Source organism: Hyla sarda, chromosome 5 (genome assembly GCF_029499605.1).
Source record: "Hyla sarda isolate aHylSar1 chromosome 5, aHylSar1.hap1, whole genome shotgun sequence".
Classification (NCBI taxonomy): Eukaryota; Metazoa; Chordata; class Amphibia; order Anura; family Hylidae; genus Hyla; species Hyla sarda.
This window is the reverse complement of record NC_079193.1, coordinates 320,264,921-320,278,090: the sequence shown is the minus strand read 5'-3', so window position 1 is coordinate 320,278,090 and position 13,170 is coordinate 320,264,921. Positions and strand designations below refer to the sequence as shown.

General features: G+C 55.6%; 13 non-coding genes and 8 pseudogenes across 13 annotated transcripts; all 21 read right to left on the bottom strand.

The window, feature by feature from the left end:
- Positions 1-41: 41 nt before the first annotated feature.
- Positions 42-160, bottom strand: LOC130274937 (5S ribosomal RNA). The gene has a single exon (XR_008844645.1). It is a non-coding gene; the product is annotated as a 5S ribosomal RNA (ribosomal RNA).
- Positions 161-813: 653 nt separating this feature from the next.
- LOC130275082 (5S ribosomal RNA) lies at positions 814-933 on the bottom strand (annotated as a pseudogene).
- Positions 934-1,233: 300 nt separating this feature from the next.
- Positions 1,234-1,352, bottom strand: LOC130274922 (5S ribosomal RNA). Its single transcript, XR_008844630.1, has one exon. It is a non-coding gene; the product is annotated as a 5S ribosomal RNA (ribosomal RNA).
- Positions 1,353-2,012: 660 nt separating this feature from the next.
- LOC130274935 (5S ribosomal RNA) lies at positions 2,013-2,131 on the bottom strand. Its single transcript, XR_008844643.1, has one exon. It is a non-coding gene; the product is annotated as a 5S ribosomal RNA (ribosomal RNA).
- A 658-nt stretch (positions 2,132-2,789) lies between these two features.
- LOC130275081 (5S ribosomal RNA) lies at positions 2,790-2,909 on the bottom strand (annotated as a pseudogene).
- A 300-nt stretch (positions 2,910-3,209) lies between these two features.
- On the bottom strand, positions 3,210-3,328 carry LOC130274805 (5S ribosomal RNA). The gene has a single exon (XR_008844513.1). It is a non-coding gene; the product is annotated as a 5S ribosomal RNA (ribosomal RNA).
- Positions 3,329-3,985: 657 nt separating this feature from the next.
- LOC130275080 (5S ribosomal RNA) lies at positions 3,986-4,105 on the bottom strand (annotated as a pseudogene).
- A 300-nt stretch (positions 4,106-4,405) lies between these two features.
- Positions 4,406-4,524, bottom strand: LOC130274804 (5S ribosomal RNA). The gene has a single exon (XR_008844512.1). It is a non-coding gene; the product is annotated as a 5S ribosomal RNA (ribosomal RNA).
- Positions 4,525-5,180: 656 nt separating this feature from the next.
- Positions 5,181-5,300, bottom strand: LOC130275079 (5S ribosomal RNA; annotated as a pseudogene).
- A 300-nt stretch (positions 5,301-5,600) lies between these two features.
- On the bottom strand, positions 5,601-5,719 carry LOC130274803 (5S ribosomal RNA). The gene has a single exon (XR_008844511.1). It is a non-coding gene; the product is annotated as a 5S ribosomal RNA (ribosomal RNA).
- A 652-nt stretch (positions 5,720-6,371) lies between these two features.
- LOC130274934 (5S ribosomal RNA) lies at positions 6,372-6,490 on the bottom strand. The gene has a single exon (XR_008844642.1). It is a non-coding gene; the product is annotated as a 5S ribosomal RNA (ribosomal RNA).
- Positions 6,491-7,143: 653 nt separating this feature from the next.
- On the bottom strand, positions 7,144-7,263 carry LOC130275078 (5S ribosomal RNA; annotated as a pseudogene).
- Positions 7,264-7,563: 300 nt separating this feature from the next.
- LOC130274921 (5S ribosomal RNA) lies at positions 7,564-7,682 on the bottom strand. Its single transcript, XR_008844629.1, has one exon. It is a non-coding gene; the product is annotated as a 5S ribosomal RNA (ribosomal RNA).
- Positions 7,683-8,342: 660 nt separating this feature from the next.
- Positions 8,343-8,461, bottom strand: LOC130274933 (5S ribosomal RNA). Its single transcript, XR_008844641.1, has one exon. It is a non-coding gene; the product is annotated as a 5S ribosomal RNA (ribosomal RNA).
- A 659-nt stretch (positions 8,462-9,120) lies between these two features.
- LOC130275077 (5S ribosomal RNA) lies at positions 9,121-9,240 on the bottom strand (annotated as a pseudogene).
- Positions 9,241-9,540: 300 nt separating this feature from the next.
- On the bottom strand, positions 9,541-9,659 carry LOC130274800 (5S ribosomal RNA). The gene has a single exon (XR_008844509.1). It is a non-coding gene; the product is annotated as a 5S ribosomal RNA (ribosomal RNA).
- A 657-nt stretch (positions 9,660-10,316) lies between these two features.
- LOC130275076 (5S ribosomal RNA) lies at positions 10,317-10,436 on the bottom strand (annotated as a pseudogene).
- Positions 10,437-10,736: 300 nt separating this feature from the next.
- Positions 10,737-10,855, bottom strand: LOC130274799 (5S ribosomal RNA). Its single transcript, XR_008844508.1, has one exon. It is a non-coding gene; the product is annotated as a 5S ribosomal RNA (ribosomal RNA).
- Positions 10,856-11,512: 657 nt separating this feature from the next.
- Positions 11,513-11,632, bottom strand: LOC130275074 (5S ribosomal RNA; annotated as a pseudogene).
- A 300-nt stretch (positions 11,633-11,932) lies between these two features.
- Positions 11,933-12,051, bottom strand: LOC130274798 (5S ribosomal RNA). The gene has a single exon (XR_008844507.1). It is a non-coding gene; the product is annotated as a 5S ribosomal RNA (ribosomal RNA).
- Positions 12,052-12,703: 652 nt separating this feature from the next.
- On the bottom strand, positions 12,704-12,822 carry LOC130274932 (5S ribosomal RNA). The gene has a single exon (XR_008844639.1). It is a non-coding gene; the product is annotated as a 5S ribosomal RNA (ribosomal RNA).
- Positions 12,823-13,170: the final 348 nt, after the last annotated feature.

Here is a 13,170-nt window from a genome sequence, read left to right as displayed (position 1 = left end):
AGGCTGGGCCAGAGGAGAAAGTGTAAAGAAACATCGCAACCTGTCTACAGCACCCGGTATTCCCAGGAGGTCAACCATCCCAGTACTGTCCGAGCCCGACCCTGCTTGGCTTCCGAGATCAGACGAGATCGGGCGTGTTCAGGGTGGTGTGGCCGTAGGCAGAGACGAGCCTCTCATTTGCAGCTCTTCTACTCTGCAGCCTGCCTGCCTGCCTGCTGCTCAGCACTGGGCCTGCTTCCTGCCCCCCTCCTTTCCACGCACTCAGCCCAGCTCCAAGGCTGCTTCAGCTCACTGGCTCTATGGCTTACGTACACAAACTGCTTTGCACAGGGAGCCCTTGCTCGGGCTGGCCCCTTCAGCCTCAGCCTGCTCAAAGCCTGGCCATTTCCTGGCTGGGCTGCTTTTAACTCTTATATTTACACATGCCTGGCTGCAGGGGCAATGAGCTTTTCTGGCCGGGACACGGAGCTGGATGGACGGATTGTGTGCTGACAGTAGCAAGCAGCAAACCGGCACACAGGCCTCTGCGGCTTCCAGCTCTGGCTTGCCCCAAGTTGAATGGGGGAGATTCGTCAAAACCTGCGCAGAGAAAAAGCGGAGCAGTTGCCCGTAGCAACCGATCACATTGCTTCTTTTCATTTTTTATTTGCTACCTTTTTGAAACTGGAAGAAGCCATCTCATTGGATGCTTACGGGCAATGGGCCAACTTTTCCCCCAAAACAGGTTTTCGTAAATCTCCCCCCCCCCCGATATTCGGGAAAGTGCCTTCCCAGGCTGGGCCAGAGGAGAAAGTGTAAAGAAACATCGCAACCTGTCTACAGCACCCGGTATTCCCAGGAGGTCAACCATCCCAGTACTGTCCGAGCCCGACCCTGCTTGGCTTCCGAGATCAGACGAGATCGGGCATACCCAGGGTGGTGTGGCCGGTAGACACTGGCTGGCCCCACTCTGTCGCACAAGCAGCTTTCCTCCAGGCCGCGGACCGTTGCGCAAAGGGCTGGACAGCAGGTAGCGCACCCCTGCGTACATTGCAGGTGAGCCCTGGGGACGTGCAGGGACTCAAGCTGATAGGACTGTAGGAGCATATCCCGTACTGTGACGTCACATAAACAACACAAGGGAGAAAGGCCATAAAAAAAGAAGAAAAGAAGCAAATGTGCAGCTAAGAAAGTGAATGTAAAAAAGGCATAGGGGAGACTGACCCCTGCTGGTTGAAGTGAGAAAAAGCAAAAAGCCTACAGCACCTGGTATTCCCAGGCGGTCTCCCATCCAAGTACTAACCAGCCCCGACCCTGCTTAGCTTCCGAGATCAGACGAGATCGGGCGTGTTCAGGGTGGTGTGGCCGTAGGCAGAGACGAGCCTCTCATTTGCAGCTCTTCTACTCTGCAGCCTGCCTGCCTGCCTGCCTGCCTGCTGCTCAGCACTGGGCCTGCTTCCTGCCCCCCTCCTTTCCACGCACTCAGCCCAGCTCCAAGGCTGCTTCAGCTCACTGGCTCTATGGCTTACGTACACAAACTGCTTTGCACAGGGAGCCCTTGCTCGGGCTGGCCCCTTCAGCCTCAGCCTGCTCAAAGCCTGGCCATTTCCTGGCTGGGCTGCTTTTAACTCTTATATTTACACATGCCTGGCTGCAGGGGCAATGAGCTTTTCTGGCCGGGACACGGAGCTGGATGGACGGATTGTGTGCTGACAGTAGCAAGCAGCAAACCGGCACACAGGCCTCTGCGGCTTCCAGCTCTGGCTTGCCCCAAGTTGAATGGGGGAGATTCGTCAAAACCTGCGCAGAGAAAAAGCGGAGCAGTTGCCCGTAGCAACCGATCACATTGCTTCTTTTCATTTTTTATTTGCTACCTTTTTGAAACTGGAAGAAGCCATCTCATTGGATGCTTACGGGCAATGGGCCAACTTTTCCCCCAAAACAGGTTTTCGTAAATCTCCCCCCCCCCGATATTCGGGAAAGTGCCTTCCCAGGCTGGGCCAGAGGAGAAAGTGTAAAGAAACATCGCAACCTGTCTACAGCACCCGGTATTCCCAGGAGGTCAACCATCCCAGTACTGTCCGAGCCCGACCCTGCTTGGCTTCCGAGATCAGACGAGATCGGGCGTGTTCAGGGTGGTGTGGCCGTAGGCAGAGACGAGCCTCTCATTTGCAGCTCTTCTACTCTGCAGCCTGCCTGCCTGCCTGCTGCTCAGCACTGGGCCTGCTTCCTGCCCCCCTCCTTTCCACGCACTCAGCCCAGCTCCAAGGCTGCTTCAGCTCACTGGCTCTATGGCTTACGTACACAAACTGCTTTGCACAGGGAGCCCTTGCTCGGGCTGGCCCCTTCAGCCTCAGCCTGCTCAAAGCCTGGCCATTTCCTGGCTGGGCTGCTTTTAACTCTTATATTTACACATGCCTGGCTGCAGGGGCAATGAGCTTTTCTGGCCGGGACACGGAGCTGGATGGACGGATTGTGTGCTGACAGTAGCAAGCAGCAAACCGGCACACAGGCCTCTGCGGCTTCCAGCTCTGGCTTGCCCCAAGTTGAATGGGGGAGATTCGTCAAAACCTGCGCAGAGAAAAAGCGGAGCAGTTGCCCGTAGCAACCGATCACATTGCTTCTTTTCATTTTTTATTTGCTACCTTTTTGAAACTGGAAGAAGCCATCTCATTGGATGCTTACGGGCAATGGGCCAACTTTTCCCCCAAAACAGGTTTTCGTAAATCTCCCCCCCCCCCCCCCCGATATTCGGGAAAGTGCCTTCCCAGGCTGGGCCAGAGGAGAAAGTGTAAAGAAACATCGCAACCTGTCTACAGCACCCGGTATTCCCAGGAGGTCAACCATCCCAGTACTGTCCGAGCCCGACCCTGCTTGGCTTCCGAGATCAGACGAGATCGGGCATACCCAGGGTGGTGTGGCCGGTAGACACTGGCTGGCCCCACTCTGTCGCACAAGCAGCTTTCCTCCAGGCCGCGGACCGTTGCGCAAAGGGCTGGACAGCAGGTAGCGCACCCCTGCGTACATTGCAGGTGAGCCCTGGGGACGTGCAGGGACTCAAGCTGATAGGACTGTAGGAGCATATCCCGTACTGTGACGTCACATAAACAACACAAGGGAGAAAGGCCATAAAAAAAGAAGAAAAGAAGCAAATGTGCAGCTAAGAAAGTGAATGTAAAAAAGGCATAGGGGAGACTGACCCCTGCTGGTTGAAGTGAGAAAAAGCAAAAAGCCTACAGCACCTGGTATTCCCAGGCGGTCTCCCATCCAAGTACTAACCAGGCCCGACCCTGCTTAGCTTCCGAGATCAGACGAGATCGGGCGTGTTCAGGGTGGTGTGGCCGTAGGCAGAGACGAGCCTCTCATTTGCAGCTCTTCTACTCTGCAGCCTGCCTGCCTGCCTGCTGCTCAGCACTGGGCCTGCTTCCTGCCCCCCTCCTTTCCACGCACTCAGCCCAGCTCCAAGGCTGCTTCAGCTCACTGGCTCTATGGCTTACGTACACAAACTGCTTTGCACAGGGAGCCCTTGCTCGGGCTGGCCCCTTCAGCCTCAGCCTGCTCAAAGCCTGGCCATTTCCTGGCTGGGCTGCTTTTAACTCTTATATTTACACATGCCTGGCTGCAGGGGCAATGAGCTTTTCTGGCCGGGACACGGAGCTGGATGGACGGATTGTGTGCTGACAGTAGCAAGCAGCAAACCGGCACACAGGCCTCTGCGGCTTCCAGCTCTGGCTTGCCCCAAGTTGAATGGGGGAGATTCGTCAAAACCTGCGCAGAGAAAAAGCGGAGCAGTTGCCCGTAGCAACCGATCACATTGCTTCTTTTCATTTTTTTATTAGCTACCTTTTTGAAACTGGAAGAAGCCATCTCATTGGATGCTTACGGGCAATGGGCCAACTTTTCCCCCAAAACAGGTTTTCGTAAATCTCCCCCCCCCCCCCGGATATTCGGGAAAGTGCCTTCCCAGGCTGGGCCAGAGGAGAAAGTGTAAAGAAACATCGCAACCTGTCTACAGCACCCGGTATTCCCAGGAGGTCAACCATCCCAGTACTGTCCGAGCCCGACCCTGCTTGGCTTCCGAGATCAGACGAGATCGGGCATACCCAGGGTGGTGTGGCCGGTAGACACTGGCTGGCCCCACTCTGTCGCACAAGCAGCTTTCCTCCAGGCCGCGGACCGTTGCGCAAAGGGCTGGACAGCAGGTAGCGCACCCCTGCGTACATTGCAGGTGAGCCCTGGGGACGTGCAGGGACTCAAGCTGATAGGACTGTAGGAGCATATCCCGTACTGTGACGTCACATAAACAACACAAGGGAGAAAGGCCATAAAAAAAGAAGAAAAGAAGCAAATGTGCAGCTAAGAAAGTGAATGTAAAAAAGGCATAGGGGAGACTGACCCCTGCTGGTTGAAGTGAGAAAAAGCAAAAAGCCTACAGCACCTGGTATTCCCAGGCGGTCTCCCATCCAAGTACTAACCAGGCCCGACCCTGCTTAGCTTCCGAGATCAGACGAGATCGGGCGTGTTCAGGGTGGTGTGGCCGTAGGCAGAGACGAGCCTCTCATTTGCAGCTCTTCTACTCTGCAGCCTGCCTGCCTGCCTGCTGCTCAGCACTGGGCCTGCTTCCTGCCCCCCTCCTTTCCACGCACTCAGCCCAGCTCCAAGGCTGCTTCAGCTCACTGGCTCTATGGCTTACGTACACAAAGTGCTTTGCACAGGGAGCCCTTGCTCGGGCTGGCCCCTTCAGCCTCAGCCTGCTCAAAGCCTGGCCATTTCCTGGCTGGGCTGCTTTTAACTCTTATATTTACACATGCCTGGCTGCAGGGGCAATGAGCTTTTCTGGCCGGGACATGGAGCTGGATGGACGGATTGTGTGCTGACAGTAGCAAGCAGCAAACCGGCACACAGGCCTCTGCGGCTTCCAGCTCTGGCTTGCCCCAAGTTGAATGGGGGAGATTCGTCAAAACCTGCGCAGAGAAAAAGCGGAGCAGTTGCCCGTAGCAACCGATCACATTGCTTCTTTTCATTTTTTATTAGCTACCTTTTTGAAACTGGAAGAAGCCATCTCATTGGATGCTTACGGGCAATGGGCCAACTTTTCCCCCAAAACAGGTTTTCGTAAATCTCCCCCCCCCCCCCCGATATTCGGGAAAGTGCCTTCCCAGGCTGGGCCAGAGGAGAAAGTGTAAAGAAACATCGCAACCTGTCTACAGCACCCGGTATTCCCAGGAGGTCAACCATCCCAGTACTGTCCGAGCCCGACCCTGCTTGGCTTCCGAGATCAGACGAGATCGGGCATACCCAGGGTGGTGTGGCCGGTAGACACTGGCTGGCCCCACTCTGTCGCACAAGCAGCTTTCCTCCAGGCCGCGGACCGTTGCGCAAAGGGCTGGACAGCAGGTAGCGCACCCCTGCGTACATTGCAGGTGAGCCCTGGGGACGTGCAGGGACTCAAGCTGATAGGACTGTAGGAGCATATCCCGTACTGTGACGTCACATAAACAACACAAGGGAGAAAGGCCATAAAAAAAGAAGAAAAGAAGCAAATGTGCAGCTAAGAAAGTGAATGTAAAAAAGGCATAGGGGAGACTGACCCCTGCTGGTTGAAGTGAGAAAAAGCAAAAAGCCTACAGCACCTGGTATTCCCAGGCGGTCTCCCATCCAAGTACTAACCAGGCCCGACCCTGCTTAGCTTCCGAGATCAGACGAGATCGGGCGTGTTCAGGGTGGTGTGGCCGTAGGCAGAGATGAGCCTCTCATTTGCAGCTCTTCTACTCTGCAGCCTGCCTGCCTGCCTGCTGCTCAGCACTGGGCCTGCTTCCTGCCCCCCTCCTTTCCACGCACTCAGCCCAGCTCCAAGGCTGCTTCAGCTCACTGGCTCTATGGCTTACGTACACAAACTGCTTTGCACAGGGAGCCCTTGCTCGGGCTGGCCCCTTCAGCCTCAGCCTGCTCAAAGCCTGGCCATTTCCTGGCTGGGCTGCTTTTAACTCTTATATTTACACATGCCTGGCTGCAGGGGCAATGAGCTTTTCTGGCCGGGACACGGAGCTGGATGGACGGATTGTGTGCTGACAGTAGCAAGCAGCAAACCGGCACACAGGCCTCTGCGGCTTCCAGCTCTGGCTTGCCCCAAGTTGAATGGGGGAGATTCGTCAAAACCTGCGCAGAGAAAAAGCGGAGCAGTTGCCCGTAGCAACCGATCACATTGCTTCTTTTCATTTTTTATTTGCTACCTTTTTGAAACTGGAAGAAGCCATCTCATTGGATGCTTACGGGCAATGGGCCAACTTTTCCCCCAAAACAGGTTTTCGTAAATCTCCCCCCCCCCGATATTCGGGAAAGTGCCTTCCCAGGCTGGGCCAGAGGAGAAAGTGTAAAGAAACATCGCAACCTGTCTACAGCACCCGGTATTCCCAGGAGGTCAACCATCCCAGTACTGTCCGAGCCCGACCCTGCTTGGCTTCCGAGATCAGACGAGATCGGGCGTGTTCAGGGTGGTGTGGCCGTAGGCAGAGACGAGCCTCTCATTTGCAGCTCTTCTACTCTGCAGCCTGCCTGCCTGCCTGCTGCTCAGCACTGGGCCTGCTTCCTGCCCCCCTCCTTTCCACGCACTCAGCCCAGCTCCAAGGCTGCTTCAGCTCACTGGCTCTATGGCTTACGTACACAAACTGCTTTGCACAGGGAGCCCTTGCTCGGGCTGGCCCCTTCAGCCTCAGCCTGCTCAAAGCCTGGCCATTTCCTGGCTGGGCTGCTTTTAACTCTTATATTTACACATGCCTGGCTGCAGGGGCAATGAGCTTTTCTGGCCGGGACACGGAGCTGGATGGACGGATTGTGTGCTGACAGTAGCAAGCAGCAAACCGGCACACAGGCCTCTGCGGCTTCCAGCTCTGGCTTGCCCCAAGTTGAATGGGGGAGATTCGTCAAAACCTGCGCAGAGAAAAAGCGGAGCAGTTGCCCGTAGCAACCGATCACATTGCTTCTTTTCATTTTTTATTTGCTACCTTTTTGAAACTGGAAGAAGCCATCTCATTGGATGCTTACGGGCAATGGGCCAACTTTTCCCCCAAAACAGGTTTTCGTAAATCTCCCCCCCCCCCGATATTCGGGAAAGTGCCTTCCCAGGCTGGGCCAGAGGAGAAAGTGTAAAGAAACATCGCAACCTGTCTACAGCACCCGGTATTCCCAGGAGGTCAACCATCCCAGTACTGTCCGAGCCCGACCCTGCTTGGCTTCCGAGATCAGACGAGATCGGGCATACCCAGGGTGGTGTGGCCGGTAGACACTGGCTGGCCCCACTCTGTCGCACAAGCAGCTTTCCTCCAGGCCGCGGACCGTTGCGCAAAGGGCTGGACAGCAGGTAGCGCACCCCTGCGTACATTGCAGGTGAGCCCTGGGGACGTGCAGGGACTCAAGCTGATAGGACTGTAGGAGCATATCCCGTACTGTGACGTCACATAAACAACACAAGGGAGAAAGGCCATAAAAAAAGAAGAAAAGAAGCAAATGTGCAGCTAAGAAAGTGAATGTAAAAAAGGCATAGGGGAGACTGACCCCTGCTGGTTGAAGTGAGAAAAAGCAAAAAGCCTACAGCACCTGGTATTCCCAGGCGGTCTCCCATCCAAGTACTAACCAGCCCCGACCCTGCTTAGCTTCCGAGATCAGACGAGATCGGGCGTGTTCAGGGTGGTGTGGCCGTAGGCAGAGACGAGCCTCTCATTTGCAGCTCTTCTACTCTGCAGCCTGCCTGCCTGCCTGCCTGCCTGCTGCTCAGCACTGGGCCTGCTTCCTGCCCCCCTCCTTTCCACGCACTCAGCCCAGCTCCAAGGCTGCTTCAGCTCACTGGCTCTATGGCTTACGTACACAAACTGCTTTGCACAGGGAGCCCTTGCTCGGGCTGGCCCCTTCAGCCTCAGCCTGCTCAAAGCCTGGCCATTTCCTGGCTGGGCTGCTTTTAACTCTTATATTTACACATGCCTGGCTGCAGGGGCAATGAGCTTTTCTGGCCGGGACACGGAGCTGGATGGACGGATTGTGTGCTGACAGTAGCAAGCAGCAAACCGGCACACAGGCCTCTGCGGCTTCCAGCTCTGGCTTGCCCCAAGTTGAATGGGGGAGATTCGTCAAAACCTGCGCAGAGAAAAAGCGGAGCAGTTGCCCGTAGCAACCGATCACATTGCTTCTTTTCATTTTTTATTTGCTACCTTTTTGAAACTGGAAGAAGCCATCTCATTGGATGCTTACGGGCAATGGGCCAACTTTTCCCCCAAAACAGGTTTTCGTAAATCTCCCCCCCCCCGATATTCGGGAAAGTGCCTTCCCAGGCTGGGCCAGAGGAGAAAGTGTAAAGAAACATCGCAACCTGTCTACAGCACCCGGTATTCCCAGGAGGTCAACCATCCCAGTACTGTCCGAGCCCGACCCTGCTTGGCTTCCGAGATCAGACGAGATCGGGCGTGTTCAGGGTGGTGTGGCCGTAGGCAGAGACGAGCCTCTCATTTGCAGCTCTTCTACTCTGCAGCCTGCCTGCCTGCCTGCTGCTCAGCACTGGGCCTGCTTCCTGCCCCCCTCCTTTCCACGCACTCAGCCCAGCTCCAAGGCTGCTTCAGCTCACTGGCTCTATGGCTTACGTACACAAACTGCTTTGCACAGGGAGCCCTTGCTCGGGCTGGCCCCTTCAGCCTCAGCCTGCTCAAAGCCTGGCCATTTCCTGGCTGGGCTGCTTTTAACTCTTATATTTACACATGCCTGGCTGCAGGGGCAATGAGCTTTTCTGGCCGGGACACGGAGCTGGATGGACGGATTGTGTGCTGACAGTAGCAAGCAGCAAACCGGCACACAGGCCTCTGCGGCTTCCAGCTCTGGCTTGCCCCAAGTTGAATGGGGGAGATTCGTCAAAACCTGCGCAGAGAAAAAGCGGAGCAGTTGCCCGTAGCAACCGATCACATTGCTTCTTTTCATTTTTTATTTGCTACCTTTTTGAAACTGGAAGAAGCCATCTCATTGGATGCTTACGGGCAATGGGCCAACTTTTCCCCCAAAACAGGTTTTCGTAAATCTCCCCCCCCCCCCCCCCCGATATTCGGGAAAGTGCCTTCCCAGGCTGGGCCAGAGGAGAAAGTGTAAAGAAACATCGCAACCTGTCTACAGCACCCGGTATTCCCAGGAGGTCAACCATCCCAGTACTGTCCGAGCCCGACCCTGCTTGGCTTCCGAGATCAGACGAGATCGGGCATACCCAGGGTGGTGTGGCCGGTAGACACTGGCTGGCCCCACTCTGTCGCACAAGCAGCTTTCCTCCAGGCCGCGGACCGTTGCGCAAAGGGCTGGACAGCAGGTAGCGCACCCCTGCGTACATTGCAGGTGAGCCCTGGGGACGTGCAGGGACTCAAGCTGATAGGACTGTAGGAGCATATCCCGTACTGTGACGTCACATAAACAACACAAGGGAGAAAGGCCATAAAAAAAGAAGAAAAGAAGCAAATGTGCAGCTAAGAAAGTGAATGTAAAAAAGGCATAGGGGAGACTGACCCCTGCTGGTTGAAGTGAGAAAAAGCAAAAAGCCTACAGCACCTGGTATTCCCAGGCGGTCTCCCATCCAAGTACTAACCAGGCCCGACCCTGCTTAGCTTCCGAGATCAGACGAGATCGGGCGTGTTCAGGGTGGTGTGGCCGTAGGCAGAGACGAGCCTCTCATTTGCAGCTCTTCTACTCTGCAGCCTGCCTGCCTGCCTGCTGCTCAGCACTGGGCCTGCTTCCTGCCCCCCTCCTTTCCACGCACTCAGCCCAGCTCCAAGGCTGCTTCAGCTCACTGGCTCTATGGCTTACGTACACAAACTGCTTTGCACAGGGAGCCCTTGCTCGGGCTGGCCCCTTCAGCCTCAGCCTGCTCAAAGCCTGGCCATTTCCTGGCTGGGCTGCTTTTAACTCTTATATTTACACATGCCTGGCTGCAGGGGCAATGAGCTTTTCTGGCCGGGACACGGAGCTGGATGGACGGATTGTGTGCTGACAGTAGCAAGCAGCAAACCGGCACACAGGCCTCTGCGGCTTCCAGCTCTGGCTTGCCCCAAGTTGAATGGGGGAGATTCGTCAAAACCTGCGCAGAGAAAAAGCGGAGCAGTTGCCCGTAGCAACCGATCACATTGCTTCTTTTCATTTTTTTATTAGCTACCTTTTTGAAACTGGAAGAAGCCATCTCATTGGATGCTTACGGGCAATGGGCCAACTTTTCCCCCAAAACAGGTTTTCGTAAATCTCCCCCCCCCCCCCGGATATTCGGGAAAGTGCCTTCCCAGGCTGGGCCAGAGGAGAAAGTGTAAAGAAACATCGCAACCTGTCTACAGCACCCGGTATTCCCAGGAGGTCAACCATCCCAGTACTGTCCGAGCCCGACCCTGCTTGGCTTCCGAGATCAGACGAGATCGGGCATACCCAGGGTGGTGTGGCCGGTAGACACTGGCTGGCCCCACTCTGTCGCACAAGCAGCTTTCCTCCAGGCCGCGGACCGTTGCGCAAAGGGCTGGACAGCAGGTAGCGCACCCCTGCGTACATTGCAGGTGAGCCCTGGGGACGTGCAGGGACTCAAGCTGATAGGACTGTAGGAGCATATCCCGTACTGTGACGTCACATAAACAACACAAGGGAGAAAGGCCATAAAAAAAGAAGAAAAGAAGCAAATGTGCAGCTAAGAAAGTGAATGTAAAAAAGGCATAGGGGAGACTGACCCCTGCTGGTTGAAGTGAGAAAAAGCAAAAAGCCTACAGCACCTGGTATTCCCAGGCGGTCTCCCATCCAAGTACTAACCAGGCCCGACCCTGCTTAGCTTCCGAGATCAGACGAGATCGGGCGTGTTCAGGGTGGTGTGGCCGTAGGCAGAGACGAGCCTCTCATTTGCAGCTCTTCTACTCTGCAGCCTGCCTGCCTGCCTGCTGCTCAGCACTGGGCCTGCTTCCTGCCCCCCTCCTTTCCACGCACTCAGCCCAGCTCCAAGGCTGCTTCAGCTCACTGGCTCTATGGCTTACGTACACAAAGTGCTTTGCACAGGGAGCCCTTGCTCGGGCTGGCCCCTTCAGCCTCAGCCTGCTCAAAGCCTGGCCATTTCCTGGCTGGGCTGCTTTTAACTCTTATATTTACACATGCCTGGCTGCAGGGGCAATGAGCTTTTCTGGCCGGGACATGGAGCTGGATGGACGGATTGTGTGCTGACAGTAGCAAGCAGCAAACCGGCACACAGGCCTCTGCGGCTTCCAGCTCTGGCTTGCCCCAAGTTGAATGGGGGAGATTCGTCAAAACCTGCGCAGAGAAAAAGCGGAGCAGTTGCCCGTAGCAACCGATCACATTGCTTCTTTTCATTTTTTATTAGCTACCTTTTTGAAACTGGAAGAAGCCATCTCATTGGATGCTTACGGGCAATGGGCCAACTTTTCCCCCAAAACAGGTTTTCGTAAATCTCCCCCCCCCCCCCCCGATATTCGGGAAAGTGCCTTCCCAGGCTGGGCCAGAGGAGAAAGTGTAAAGAAACATCGCAACCTGTCTACAGCACCCGGTATTCCCAGGAGGTCAACCATCCCAGTACTGTCCGAGCCCGACCCTGCTTGGCTTCCGAGATCAGACGAGATCGGGCATACCCAGGGTGGTGTGGCCGGTAGACACTGGCTGGCCCCACTCTGTCGCACAAGCAGCTTTCCTCCAGGCCGCGGACCGTTGCGCAAAGGGCTGGACAGCAGGTAGCGCACCCCTGCGTACATTGCAGGTGAGCCCTGGGGACGTGCAGGGACTCAAGCTGATAGGACTGTAGGAGCATATCCCGTACTGTGACGTCACATAAACAACACAAGGGAGAAAGGCCATAAAAAAAGAAGAAAAGAAGCAAATGTGCAGCTAAGAAAGTGAATGTAAAAAAGGCATAGGGGAGACTGACCCCTGCTGGTTGAAGTGAGAAAAAGCAAAAAGCCTACAGCACCTGGTATTCCCAGGCGGTCTCCCATCCAAGTACTAACCAGGCCCGACCCTGCTTAGCTTCCGAGATCAGACGAGATCGGGCGTGTTCAGGGTGGTGTGGCCGTAGGCAGAGATGAGCCTCTCATTTGCAGCTCTTCTACTCTGCAGCCTGCCTGCCTGCCTGCTGCTCAGCACTGGGCCTGCTTCCTGCCCCCCTCCTTTCCACGCACTCAGCCCAGCTCCAAGGCTGCTTCAGCTCACTGGCTCTATGGCTTACGTACACAAACTGCTTTGCACAGGGAGCCCTTGCTCGGGCTGGCCCCTTCAGCCTCAGCCTGCTCAAAGCCTGGCCATTTCCTGGCTGGGCTGCTTTTAACTCTTATATTTACACATGCCTGGCTGCAGGGGCAATGAGCTTTTCTGGCCGGGACACGGAGCTGGATGGACGGATTGTGTGCTGACAGTAGCAAGCAGCAAACCGGCACACAGGCCTCTGCGGCTTCCAGCTCTGGCTTGCCCCAAGTTGAATGGGGGAGATTCGTCAAAACCTGCGCAGAGAAAAAGCGGAGCAGTTGCCCGTAGCAACCGATCACATTGCTTCTTTTCATTTTTTATTTGCTACCTTTTTGAAACTGGAAGAAGCCATCTCATTGGATGCTTACGGGCAATGGGCCAACTTTTCCCCCAAAACAGGTTTTCGTAAATCTCCCCCCCCCCGATATTCGGGAAAGTGCCTTCCCAGGCTGGGCCAGAGGAGAAAGTGTAAAGAAACATCGCAACCTGTCTACAGCACCCGGTATTCCCAGGAGGTCAACCATCCCAGTACTGTCCGAGCCCGACCCTGCTTGGCTTCCGAGATCAGACGAGATCGGGCGTGTTCAGGGTGGTGTGGCCGTAGGCAGAGACGAGCCTCTCATTTGCAGCTCTTCTACTCTGCAGCCTGCCTGCCTGCCTGCTGCTCAGCACTGGGCCTGCTTCCTGCCCCCCTCCTTTCCACGCACTCAGCCCAGCTCCAAGGCTGCTTCAGCTCACTGGCTCTATGGCTTACGTACACAAACTGCTTTGCACAGGGAGCCCTTGCTCGGGCTGGCCCCTTCAGCCTCAGCCTGCTCAAAGCCTGGCCATTTCCTGGCTGGGCTGCTTTTAACTCTTATATTTACACATGCCTGGCTGCAGGGGCAATGAGCTTTTCTGGCCGGGACACGGAGCTGGATGGACGGATTGTGTGCTGACAGTAGCAAGCAGCAA